We start from the raw sequence: 13,478 nt of genomic DNA, 5'->3' as shown, positions 1-13,478 counted from the left end.
TGGCTGGTTTGTATCCATGACGACATTTAGATACTAGCTCAGATCTTTTATTGAGGGCACTTGAGCTATTGGTTTTTTGGCAAGTAGGATTGCCAGCTTTTCATCAATGCATAAATTACAGTTACCAGATTGCCTCATACAAGTATTTGATTTGTGCACAATTTCCCAATTGATGCTGTAATCACTGTTTTGTTGCTTTAATTTCCAGATATATTTTGATAGCTCAGTTTCTTTTTTCATACTTACTGTGTCTGAATGACTTAGTATGATTGTTATAGCGATCCTTGAACTTTCCCCCCGATAAGCCCACATAAAACATAGATGTATTGCCCGATTGGACGGTAGCCTTATATATGATGCTCTCTGTTAAGCATTTCCCTTTAAGGGGCAGCTGTTTTAGTCCTGCAATTGCACTCCTTCTTAGGAGTGTTCTTGGCTTTATTCCTGATACGAGTGTTATGCGATCTCGTTATAGAGCCCATATTGCGCATGCAGCTATAGCTGACCTTCATACTGTTCTTATTAAAGATCTTGTTTAGCTTGCTTCCTGCAGGGAAATGCTTATTGATTAATTTGAGGAACTTTCCTCCTACATTAGATTTTACATTGTTGCTAAATGGCGGGTTAAACCAAATTGTCTTTCTTTTTCTTGTTCTATGTTTGTTATTACTTCTTCTATTGCTTGCTGTGTTGGATTCTTGATTGCTTTCCTCGTACGTTATTTCTTCCGAATAGCCGCTATCTTTAAGCGCTTCATTGTAAATGTCCGCAGCATTGTTGAAGACGTCTCTACTAGAAGAGATGTTGGATATTCTCTTCCCAATACCTGATGGTATATTCTTAATTATAGACGGGGGTGGTTCGAGTTAGCATTTATGTACATAGGGGGGGTTGTTTGGTTTTCTGTATGGTTTATGAATACCAGTACTGAGGTCCAGATTTACATCAAGGAAGTTGACCGCTTTGAGGTTGGTTTCTACAGTAATTTTCAGATCAAACCGCTTGAATATTTGTATGATTCTTTTCCTTGTACGATCTGCCTCACTACCAGAACATTGCTTTAGCACTGCCAACCCGTCATCACGGTATAAGCCAACGCTATGAGCCCCGAGTTTGGATTTGAGCTCATGAAGGATAAATAGGCCGACTAGCTCACAAATTTCTGCGCCATCGAAGGCACCCATCGCTACGTCAAATGCACTAGCGCTGCCTCTCTTGATCCATGGCTTGCCATTACCATCATACATGACAGTTTTCCTTGCGTGCATAATTGTGTTATGTTCTAGCTCGGATATGCTAGTAAATTGCCTTGCCCATTCCAAGGTTTTTAAGAGGAGCTCTTCTCAAATCGAGGGATAGTAATCTACTATATCAAATACAAGGAAAGAAAGGTTCTTTTTGTTTTTTAAGCTATTGAACCATTCAAGCACGGCTGTAGTATTGCGCCACTGATTTACTGTAGATTTTCCCCTTATTTCAGCATTAATCCTGTCGAGCATGATTTTACTTACTTTGCCTAGTTCAGATTTGGTGGGGTTGATTAATCTACACTGTGGGTTGTTTTCAAAGTTCACCTTATGATCTTTAAGTGTTACAAAGGCTTCTTTGCGCGCCGTCTGCTCGATTCTGTCACTTATATCAAGCCTTTGCGCGATGCTGTCAAACTCTCTGTTGATTTCATTGATGGTGTTTTCCTTTGCTACTTTGTACTTTTGTGTGATATTATCTGTTAACATCTTACTGTAATCAGCATTGTCCATCTTGTAGGTATTTCTTGATTTGTCTGCTTGCACAAAAACCTTGTCGGATGAGTTGATATTTTTAATGTCCTCTTTTAATTTTGACTGAAATGCGTCCTTGACCTGCCTGAATTCGATGTTTTCTACCATATCAAACATGTCTTGCTCGAACTCTGCCATCTCGTCAATTTGGGGAGGTGTCCTTTTAGATCTAAAACCAAAGTTACCGTATTGCTTGCATTCGTCGACATGTTCGCTGGTATCGCTATCAGTTGATTCCTCATCACTATCCTGATTTAAGAAAAACCACGCCTTCCAGCGCATGCGTTTGATTACGCTCTCGACTTTTTCCAGCAGACCTTTGAGATATTCCTTGTGTGATGGTGTCGGGATGTTCTTGCTGGAGTAATTCTGTGTGAATCTGTCCATTTTGGATGTGTGTCTAAACTTCTGTACTGCCAATGAGCATCGCGCAAAGGCTTGATATAAGTGACAGAATCGAGCAGACGGCGCGCAAAGAAGCCTTTGTAACACTTAAAGATCATAAGGTGAACTTTGAAAACAACCCACAGTGTAGATTAATCAACCCCACCAAATCTGAACTAGGCAAAGTAAGTAAAATCATGCTCGACAGGATTAATGCTGAAATAAGGGGAAAATCTACAGTAAATCAGTGGCGCAATACTACAGCCGTGCTTGAATGGTTCAATAGCTTAAAAAACAAAAAGAACCTTTCTTTCCTTGTATTTGATATAGTAGATTACTATCCCTCGATTTCAGAAGAGCTCCTCTTAAAAACCTTGGAATGGGCAAGGCAATTTACTAGCATATCCGAGCTAGAACATAACACAATTATGCACGCAAGGAAAACTGTCATGTATGATGGTAATGGCAAGCCATGGATCAAGAGAGGCAGCGATAGTGCATTTGACGTAGCGATGGGTGCCTTCGATGGCGCAGAAATTTGTGAGCTAGTCGGCCTATTTATCCTTCATGAGCTCAAATCCAAACTCGGGGCTCATAGCGTTGGCTTATACCGTGATGACGGGTTGGCAGTGCTAAAGCAATGTTCTGGTAGTGAGGCAGATCGTACAAGGAAAAGAATCATACAAATATTCAAGCGGTTTGATCTGAAAATTACTGTAGAAACCAACCTCAAAGCGGTCAACTTCCTTGATGTAAATCTGGACCTCAGTACTGGTATTCATAAACCATACAGAAAACCAAACAACCCCCCTATGTACATAAATGCTAACTCGAACCACCCCCGTCTATAATTAAGAATATACCATCAGGTATTGGGAAGAGAATATCCAACATCTCTTCTAGTAGAGACGTCTTCAACAATGCTGCGGACATTTACAATGAAGCGCTTAAAGATAGCGGCTATTCGGAAGAAATAACGTACGAGGAAAGCAATCAAGAATCCAACACAGCAAGCAATAGAAGAAGTAATAACAAACATAGAACAAGAAAAAGAAAGACAATTTGGTTTAACCCGCCATTTAGCAACAATGTAAAATCTAATGTAGGAGGAAAGTTCCTCAAATTAATCAATAAGCATTTCCCTGCAGGAAGCAAGCTAAACAAGATCTTTAATAAGAACAGTATGAAGGTCAGCTATAGCTGCATGCGCAATATGGGCTCTATAACGAGATCGCATAACACTCGTATCAGGAATAAAGCCAAGAACACTCCTAAGAAGGAGTGCAATTGCAGGACTAAAAACAGCTGCCCCCTTAAAGGGAAATGCTTAACAGAGAGCATCATATATAAGGCTACCGTCCAATCGGGCAATACGTCTATGTTTTATGTGGGCTTATCGGGGGGAAAGTTCAAGGATCGCTATAACAATCATACTAAGTCATTCAGGCACAGTAAGTATGAAAAAGAAACTGAGCTATCAAAATATATCTGGAAATTAAAGCAACAAAACAGTGATTACAGCATCAATTGGGAAATTGTGCACAAATCAAATACTTGTATGAGGCAATCTGGTAACTGTAATTTATGCATTGATGAAAAGCTGGCAATCCTACTTGCCAAAAAAACCAATAGCTCAAGTGCCCTCAATAAAAGATCTGAGCTAGTATCTAAATGTCGTCATGGATACAAACCAGCCAACCGTGCTAAGAAAAAATAAGACTGTGTGATCATTGTCATATCATTCCACCTGATGATTGCTACATGCTTGTAGCATGAAACTCGGAGTAGTGGCCATGATGTGTTAATTAAACTTATTTAATTATTTTATAATTAGCTCTACTGGCAGTAATGTTAGTATTGAGCACTCTTGTATAAGGCCTATGATAACTTTTTCATTTGATTGATAATTAATCTATACATATATCTAATCTAATGTGAATTAACAAGCATGGTTTTTATTGTAATAACCTTGATTTCTATAGTTGAATTGTATTTAAATAAAACATACGGTGTAATAAGAAGTACACCATGAAGAAATGTGAATAGCGCCACAAATTTTGAATACCGCTAAATCTTATTAAAGCAGCGTAATTTTCAAAATCCATATTTTGAAATAATTATTACTCTAAAACAAAGGAAGAAAAAAGATAGGAGTAGTATGTAGTCAACTTTATTGAGATTATCCTCACTTAATACTTTGATACGATTCCTAAACAATATTGTAGTCGCAAAACCTGAAAGTTAGTTAAATTACTAAAGGGAGAGCACACTGTTTATGCACAATTATGCAATTGTGGCCTCGGTTAATAAGTTTTAATTCTTTAGGTGACAAAGTTTACTTTTCTGTACAAAAGGATGAACAGAATTGTCATCTTGAAATTCTAAATAAGTCTAGATAAGATTTTCTTTTGTTTATGAAAGGGCGAGCACATTTAAAATTACGTAAAAGATATTAGTATGTTTCATATTTATTAACGCAATGGCTGATTGAATAAAGGTTATAATAGAAATTCCATACGATTTATAAATATTCAAAAATTACACGACCAAATTTAACTTGAGATAAATAAACACAGCCAAATTAAAAAGTAGCCACTAGTTCCATCCCCATTTAATCAGAGTCTGATGAGTTTATGGCAAAATAATTTATATAATTAATTTGCTATACACTTTTTTTCGAAGGTTTATACCAAATTTGATATCAAAAGTTTAATCATCGTGAGCATAGGAACGATTGTTTGGAAATTATGTAATTGAGATCTAACTGTATTAAGAAAATATATATGTGTAAACAGAAGGGTGTGATATCAGTATGTGAATAGCGCCACCAATTTAAACCTTGCTTTATCATATTTATAGGCAGTGCTATTAACTGAAATTGATTTAAATTTGCGAAAGGAGAGCACACTGTTTATAAAATATTATGCAATTCTGGCCTCGGTTAGTATATTTTAATTTCTCAGGTGACAAAGTACATATTTCTCTACCAACGGATACAAAGATATATCATCTTGAAATAATATTTAAGTCTAGATAAGGATTTCTCTTGGCGATATTTAAAAAGGGAGAGCACATTTAAACTACCTAAAAAGATAACAGCATGCTTTGTATTTATTAATGTAGTAGCTGAATAAAATATATAATTAATCTATACATATATCTAATCTAATGTGAATTAACAATCATGGTTTTTATTGTAATAACCTTGATTTCTATAGTTGAATTGTATTTAAATAAAACAGACGGTGTAATAAGAAGTACACCATGTAGAAATGTGAATAGCGCCACAAATTTTGAATACCGCTAAATCTTATTAGAGCAGCGTTATTTTCAAAATCCATATTTTGAAATAATTATTACTCTAAAACAAAGGAAGAAAAAAGATAGGAGTAGTATGTAGCCAACTTTATTGAGATTATCCTCACTTAATTGTTTGATACGATTCCTAAACAATATTGTAGTCGCAAAACCTGAAAGTTAGTTAAATTACTAAAGGGAGAGCACACTGTTTATGCACGTAATTATGCAATTGTGGCCTCGGTTAATAAGTTTTAATTCTTTAGGTGACAAAGTTTACTTTTCTCTACCAAAGGATGAACAGAATTGTCATCTTGAAATTCTAAATAAGTCTAGATAAGATTTTCTTTTGTTTATGAAAGGGCGAGCACATTTAAAATTACGTAAAAGATATTAGTATGTTTCATATTTATTAACGCAATGGCTGATTGAATAAAGGTTATAATAGAAATTCCATACGATTTATAAATATTCAAAAATTACACGACCAAATTTAACTTGAGATAAATAAACACAGCCAAATTAAAAAGTCGCCACTAGTTCCATCCCCATTTAATCAGAGTCTGATGAGTTTATGGCAAAATAATTTATATAATTAATTTGCTATACACTTTTTTTTTTTCGAAGGTTTATACCAAATTTGATATCAAAAGTTTAATCATCGTGAGCATAGGAACCATTGTTTGGAAATTATGTAATTGAGATCTAACTGTATTAAGAAAATATATATGTGTAAACAGAAGGGTGTGATATCAGTATGTGAATAGCGCCACCAATTTAAAACATCGCTTTATCATATTTATAGGCAGTGCTATTAACTGAAATTGCTTTAAATTTGCGAAAGGGAGAGCACACTGTTTATAAAATATTATGCAATTCTGGCCTCGGTTACTATATTTTAATTTCTCAGGTGACAAAGTACATATTTCTCTACCAACGGATACAAAGATATATCATCTTGAAATAATATTTAAGTCTAGATAAGGATTTCTCTTGGCGATATTTAAAAGGGAGAGCACATTTAAACTACCTAAAAAGATAACAGCATGCTTTGTATTTATTAATGTAGTAGCTGAATAAAATATATAATTAATATATACATATATCTAATCTAATGTGAATTAACAATCATGGTTTTTATTGTAATAACCTTGCTTTCTATAGTTGAATTGTATTTAAATAAAACAGACGGTGTTATAAGAAGTACACCATGTAGAAATGTGAATAGCGCTACAAATTTTGAATACCGCTAAATCTTATTAAAGCAGCGTTATTTTCAAAATCCATATTTTGAAATAATTATTACTCTAAAACAAAGGAAGAAAAAGATAGGAGTAGTATGTAGCCAACTTTATTGAGATTATCCTCACTTAATTCTTTGATACGATTCCTAAACAATATTGTAGTCGCAAAACCTGAAAGTTAGTTAAATTACTAAAGGAGAGCACACTGTTTATGCACAATTATGCAATTGTGGCCTCGGTTAATAAGTTTTAATTCTTTAGGTGACAAAGTTTACTTTTCTGTACCAAAGGATGAACAGAATTGTCATCTTGAAATTCTAAATAAGTCTAGATAAGATTTTCTTTTGTTTATGAAAGGGCGAACACATTTAAAATTACGTAAAAGATATTAGTATGTTTCATATTTATTAACGCAATGGCTGATTGAATAAAGGTTATAATAGAAATTCCATACGATTTATAAATATTCAAAAATTACACGACCAAATTTAACTTGAGATAAATAAACACAGCCAAATTAAAAAGTCGCCACTAGTTCCATCCCCATTTAATCAGAGTCTGATGAGTTTATATAATAATTTGCTATACACTTTCTTTCGAAGGTTTATACCAAATTTGATATCAAAAGTTTACTGTATTAGGTATGACGATTAGCATTTCAGGGACTTCGTGGGGATCATTTTAAATGCTGGACTTGGGTGGTTTTTTGAATCATATACAAAGACAACAATGTTGGAATGAGATTACCACTAGTAAGATAATACAAAATAAAGTACACATGTAATACTATGTATAATGTTGATAAGCATACTGCCATGTAATATAAACCACACACTTTCCTTGATTAAACCCATTTTATTTTTCAAAAGTCACTCTCCAGCAATGAATGTGTTAGAAGTGGACTTTTATACATACTGGATTTCAATCAATGTGTTACAAGACTCAAATCCTGGATTGGGGTGTTTCTTTCATACATGCTAATTTTTACATGCTCAATAGACACAGAGGATGAATTTGAGTTGTTCTTTCATACATATGACAGGCCTATGTATAGCAACAATTTCCCATGGTTAACTCAATTTGGCCAAAGTATGGACTTGGGTGGGTTTTGTATTCATATATTCAATTGTCTGCCTTGTTCGTGTCTGAAAGGTAGCCAATTGGCTGCCTTTTGCCTTGCTTCTAAAAAGGCAGCCAATTGTCTGCTTTGTTCGTGTCTGAAAGGTAGCCAATTGGCTGCCTTTTGTCTTGCTTCTAAAAAGGCAGCCAATTGGCTGCCTTGTTGTCTGAAAGGTAGCCAATTTGCTGCCTTTTGTCTTGCTTCTAAAAAGGCAGCCAATTGTCTGCCTTGTTCGTGTCTGAAAGGTATCCAATTGGCTGCCTTTTGTCTTGCTTCTAAAAAGGCAGCCAATTGTCTGCTTTGTTCGTGTCTGAAAGGTAGCCAATTGGCTGCCTTTTGTCTTGCTTCTAAAAAGGCAGCCAATTTATTGTCTGCCTTGTTCTTGTCTGAAAGGTAGCCAATTGGCTCGCTTTTGCCTTGCTTCTAAAAAGGCAGCCAATTGTCTGCATTGTTCATGTCTGAAAGGTAGCCAATTGGCTGCCTTTTGCCTTGTTACTAAAAAGGCAGCCAATTGTCTGCCTTGTTCGTGTCTGAAAGGTAGCCAATTGGCTGCCTTTTGTCTTGCTTCTAAAAAGGCAGCCAATTGGCTGCCTTGTTCTTGTCTGAAAGGTAGCCAATTTGCTCGCCTTTTGCCTTCCTTCTAAAAAGGCAGCTAATTGTCTGCCTTGTTCGTGTCTGAAAGGTATCCAATTGGCTGCCTTTTGTCTTGCTTCTAAAAAGGCAGCCAATTGTCTGCTTTGTTCGTGTCTGAAAAGTAGCCAATTGGCTGCCTTTTGCCTTGCTTCTAAAAAGGCAGCCAATTGTCTGTCTTGTTCGTGTCTGAAAGGTAGCCAATTGGCTGCCTTTTGTCTTGCTTCTAAAAAGGAATATTTTCTAAGCACCATGCGGCCTGTACACAAAGCTGAAAGATGAAGGTCAGCCAAATCCAATGATATTTGGTATGTAGTCTAGCTAGGTCAGATGGTTCACAACTATGATAGTATAAAAATCAGGTGACCCCCCTGGGGGAATTCCATAACCCCCCTAAAATTGGCCCTCTTTTGACCTGCCTCAGAATTGATACAGCTTAAAAATGAACAACATTTGACATCATGAAAATGTCCTTTGAAATAACCTGGGTCTGACAGAAAGTTGAACATTGTTCATGTCTGAAAGGTAGCCAATTGGCTGCCTTTTGCCTTGTTACTAAAAAGGCAGCCAATTGGCTGCCTTGTTCTTGTCTGAAAGGTAGCCAATTTGCTCGCCTTTTGCCTTGCTTCTAAAAAGGCAGCCAATTGTCTGTCTTGTTCGTGTCTGAAAGGTAGCTAATTGGCTGCCTTTTGTCTTGCTTCTAAAAAGGCAGCTAATTGTCTGCCTTGTTCGTGTCTGAAAGGTATCCAATTGGCTGCCTTTTGCCTTGCTTCTAAAAAGGCAGCCAATTGTCTGTCTTGTTCGTGTCTGAAAGGTAGCCAATTGGCTGCCTTTTGTCTTGCTTCTAAAAAGGCAGCCAATTGTCTGTCTTGTTCGTGTCTGAAAGGTAGCCAATTGGCTGCCTTTTGTCTTCTTCTAAAAGGAATATTTTCTAAGCACCATGCGGCCTGTACACAAAGCTGAAAGATGAAGGTCAGCCAAATCCAATGATATTTGGTATGTAGTCTAGCTAGGTCAGATGGTTCACAACTATGATAGTAAAAAAATCAGGTGACCCCCCCTGGGGGAAATTCCATGACCCCCCTAAAATTGGCCCTCTTTTGACCTGCCTCAGAATTGATACAGCTTAAAAATGAACAACATTTGACATCATGAAAATGTCCTTTGAAATAACCTGGGTCTGACAGAAAGTTGAACATATTGGAATTGAACTATGCTTTATAAGATGACCTATTCAGAAAAATGTATTTCTTTTGATATAATTACGTAATATCATCGTGGAATTTGGGCAAAAACAGGATTTTTCATAATTTTGAAAGTAGCCAAAAAAGAGCATTTTCAAATCACATTTTCTGCTATATTCAGGCTAACATTGGATCAAACCTTTTGGATAATATAACCAACATGTTGTACTTCTGAAATATGTTTAAATTAGCGTGGGACTTTTTTCCTATACTGCAGGGGAGTTTGTTGATTTTGGCGGATTTTCCGTTTTTGCTTTTTTTTTTTGTAGACTCAATTAACGTTTTCCAATGTATAAACATACTAATTATTTTACATTCACAATACGGCTTCAATTCTCAACCAAGGTTATTATTGATTTAAGTTTGATAACTATTTTCATGTGGATTTTGCTCTTTTATTATAGTGGAATTTGTTAATTTTCATGGAATTTGCATATGAATCTCCCTGCTAACTAATGATATGAAACTCGGGTTTCCTAGATTGATATGATATTTATTTTGATTGCTGATTTTAGAAATATGTTTCTAATAACAGATTGTGTTTTTTTTAATGGAATTTGTTTTTTCTAAGGAATTTGTGTCTTTAAACATATTTTCGAAAGTGGAATTTGCAACCAACATTACACTGTTTAGGTAATAAATCATATTTAAAATAAAATTGACTAATATTTAGTTAACTGTTAGATCAGGCAAAAAACAACAACACATTTATAACAAAACAAAACAAACACCACGCCATACTTCATATAATATCTACTACCAATGCAATGGAATTTTCATTTCTTTTCAAAGGCGAATTTGATAATATGAGTTATCTATCAAATAACATGTACAGGTACTTCAAGCATTGTCTAAAATTGAATGTGAATATGTACATGTAATGATGTACGTTTACAATATCTCATTGAGCGTGAGACTCACGCATTCGGGGACTTTATCAGGTGTCAGATCTGTTGCCATTTGGTCTAATACCATTTGGTCTAATACCCATTTTATCTACAGACTTGACATTTAGTATGGAATATTTTCTCGCAAAATTCGAGGACTGGGCTGGAATTTCGGACTTTATGCAAAATTGTTCTGTTATTATCAAAATCAAATGTATAGGGGTTTGAGGTGATATTTCCTAAACTTCGTCAGCAATTGGCATTTATCACATTTGAAATACACTTGCAATGTACACATTTTTGAACATGGGAGGAGATTAAAATATGGCTCTTAAAAGTGGTACGTACTCAGAAAGTTTAAATGACCCCTCGGCTGTCAAATGTTATAAACTTATGGTACAAAAACAACTGCGCGGATTTCTGGTTGTCCAATGAACTCACGCTGCTTCTTTGTGTACAGTAAGATTGTAAGGGGCCATTCAAACTTTCTGAGTGCGTACCACTTCTAAGAGCCATATTTTTAAAGCTCCTCCCACTTTCAAAACTGGTAAATTACAAGTGCATTTCAGTTCTGATGAACACTTATTGGTATTAAGGTTCAGTAAACATCACCTTAAACCTCAATAAATTTGATAATAACAGAATGATGTTGCTCAAATTCAGAAATTTTACCCCACAAAAATCCAATTCAGTCTCCTTAAAACCGCAATTTTAGGATAATTCACTACATTATGAGCGCCATAATGTAAACTAATGGAATTTGGAAAGCACATTTTCTGTCAAAAATTATGTTACACCATCTCCCGACACACCCCGATTAATATTTAGCCCGTGCGGTTTATGCAGACCCTTCCAGACCAGTCTTGGAATTTTGCAAAAAAATATTCCATACTAAATATCAAGTCTGTATATACAAAAGGTCTAGTACCAGAAAGGCTAATTACCACGTCTAATAATCTTCTACTTGAAGCTACTGATAGTCTACGTACATCCTATCCTGACATTGGATTTGTAATTGCTGGAGACTTTAATAAATCACGTATTGACAGATTATTGTTTGGCAATCAATTGAAACAACTCATTAAATTTCCAACTAGGAAGGATGCTATACAGAGGATGATTTAAGGAAGCCCCATCATGCACTGTAAAAGTGTTATCACTAGAGTTTCAACTGCCACTTTACTTTTCAAATCCCATTGAACTCTGTGCAAAAGATGTTGTTTTAGAATTGCCCGTGTGTCATTATTACTTGGTCGATTTCAGATCTAAAGTGATGTATGCATGAAGGATAATTCACACCTTCTGTAGATAACATAAAATGTGAAATCGACTGGCATTTTGAATGTGTATTTATTGTAAATATATCAGTCCAAATTCAAATTTAACCATGCACGTGTGTATGCAGTGGGCGGGCAGTGGTGTCATGTTCACTCACACAGCTGAGCTAATTAACCGCAAGACTTGCTGGGAAGTGCTTAAATCATCCTCTGGATGCTATACTAGATCTTGTTTTTACCAATTTTCGTCAGCATTACAATGAACCAATTTGCTTACCACCAATTGGGAAAAGTGATCACAATTGCATTGTTCTTAAGCCATGTAGTTCAATCACTGGTAATAAAATCAAGAAGTCCAGTGTGAGATCATTTAAGGATTCTAATATCCGTAGTTTTGGTATATGGATTCAAAACCATGCTTGGGATGAAGTTATTAACACATCTGGGGTCCAAGCCAAAACTGACACCTTTTATGCTCAGTTGAATGATGCAATTGAAACACATTTTCCATTGGTCACTGTAAAACATCATGAATTTGATAAACCATGGATAACTCAGAAAATTAAAAATCTAATTCGTGACCGCCAAACTGCCTTCATGCAAGGTAACACAACTCAGTGGAAGTTTTTACGCAATAAAATCAAGCGTTTAATTGAGCAAACAAAAATGAATTACTATGCTGAAAGAGTTAGACACTTGCAAAAACTGACAGTAAAAACTGGCATCGCCAGGTTAAGGTCATGACAAGGAACTGTTCAAATGAAACATGTATTCAGGTGCCAGGGGTCCAAGCGAATAGACACAACGAAATTGCAAATGTTAATTTAGAGCCCCTTGATAATTCTAAGCTCCCTTCATACTTACCAGCAAGAAGCTCACCACCATGTTTGCACCCATGGAATGTGTATTCAGTTTTAAAAAAGATCAATGCATCAAAAGCTACAGGTCCTGATGGGATACCGCCTCGTCTTGTTAAAGAATTTGCATACGAGCTGAGTGTTCCTCTCACTGACATCTTGAATAGCTCGTATACTGAGGGGACGGTTCCACACCAGTGGAAAAAAGCGATCGTGATTCCTATACCTAAGCAGTATCCTGCGAATATTGACAAGTTGAGACCGGTGTCCCTGACGGACTGTTTTGCTAAAATCAGTGAAGGTTTTGTTGTGGACTGGATTCTTGATGACATTCAACACAAGATAGATCCCAACCAATATGGTAATGTTAAAGGAGTCTCTACCTCACATTATCTGGTTAGTCTGATACATTTTCTACACACTGGGGCTAATTTATCAAAAAATGTGGGCACTGTTATCGTGACGGATTTTTCAAAAGCTTTTGACCTCATAGACCACAATTTACTCATCTCCAAGTTTGTTCATATAGGAGTGAGAAAATCACTCATTCCATGGATTTGTAGTTTCATTTCTGGTAGACAACAGTGTGTCAGATATAACCAAACTTTATCTGACTACAAAAATTTAAATGGGGGTTGCCACAAGGCACAAAAATGGGCCCTTTGGGTTTCCAAATCATTATCAATGATGCAGCATCAGATGCTGATGCTAGTGTGTGGAAGTATGTAGATGACCTATCTTTGGCATCAAATGTATC

Source organism: Amphiura filiformis, chromosome 18, assembly GCF_039555335.1.
Source record: "Amphiura filiformis chromosome 18, Afil_fr2py, whole genome shotgun sequence".
NCBI classification, from domain to species: domain Eukaryota; kingdom Metazoa; phylum Echinodermata; class Ophiuroidea; order Amphilepidida; family Amphiuridae; genus Amphiura; species Amphiura filiformis.
Note: the sequence above shows the minus strand (reverse complement) of the source record.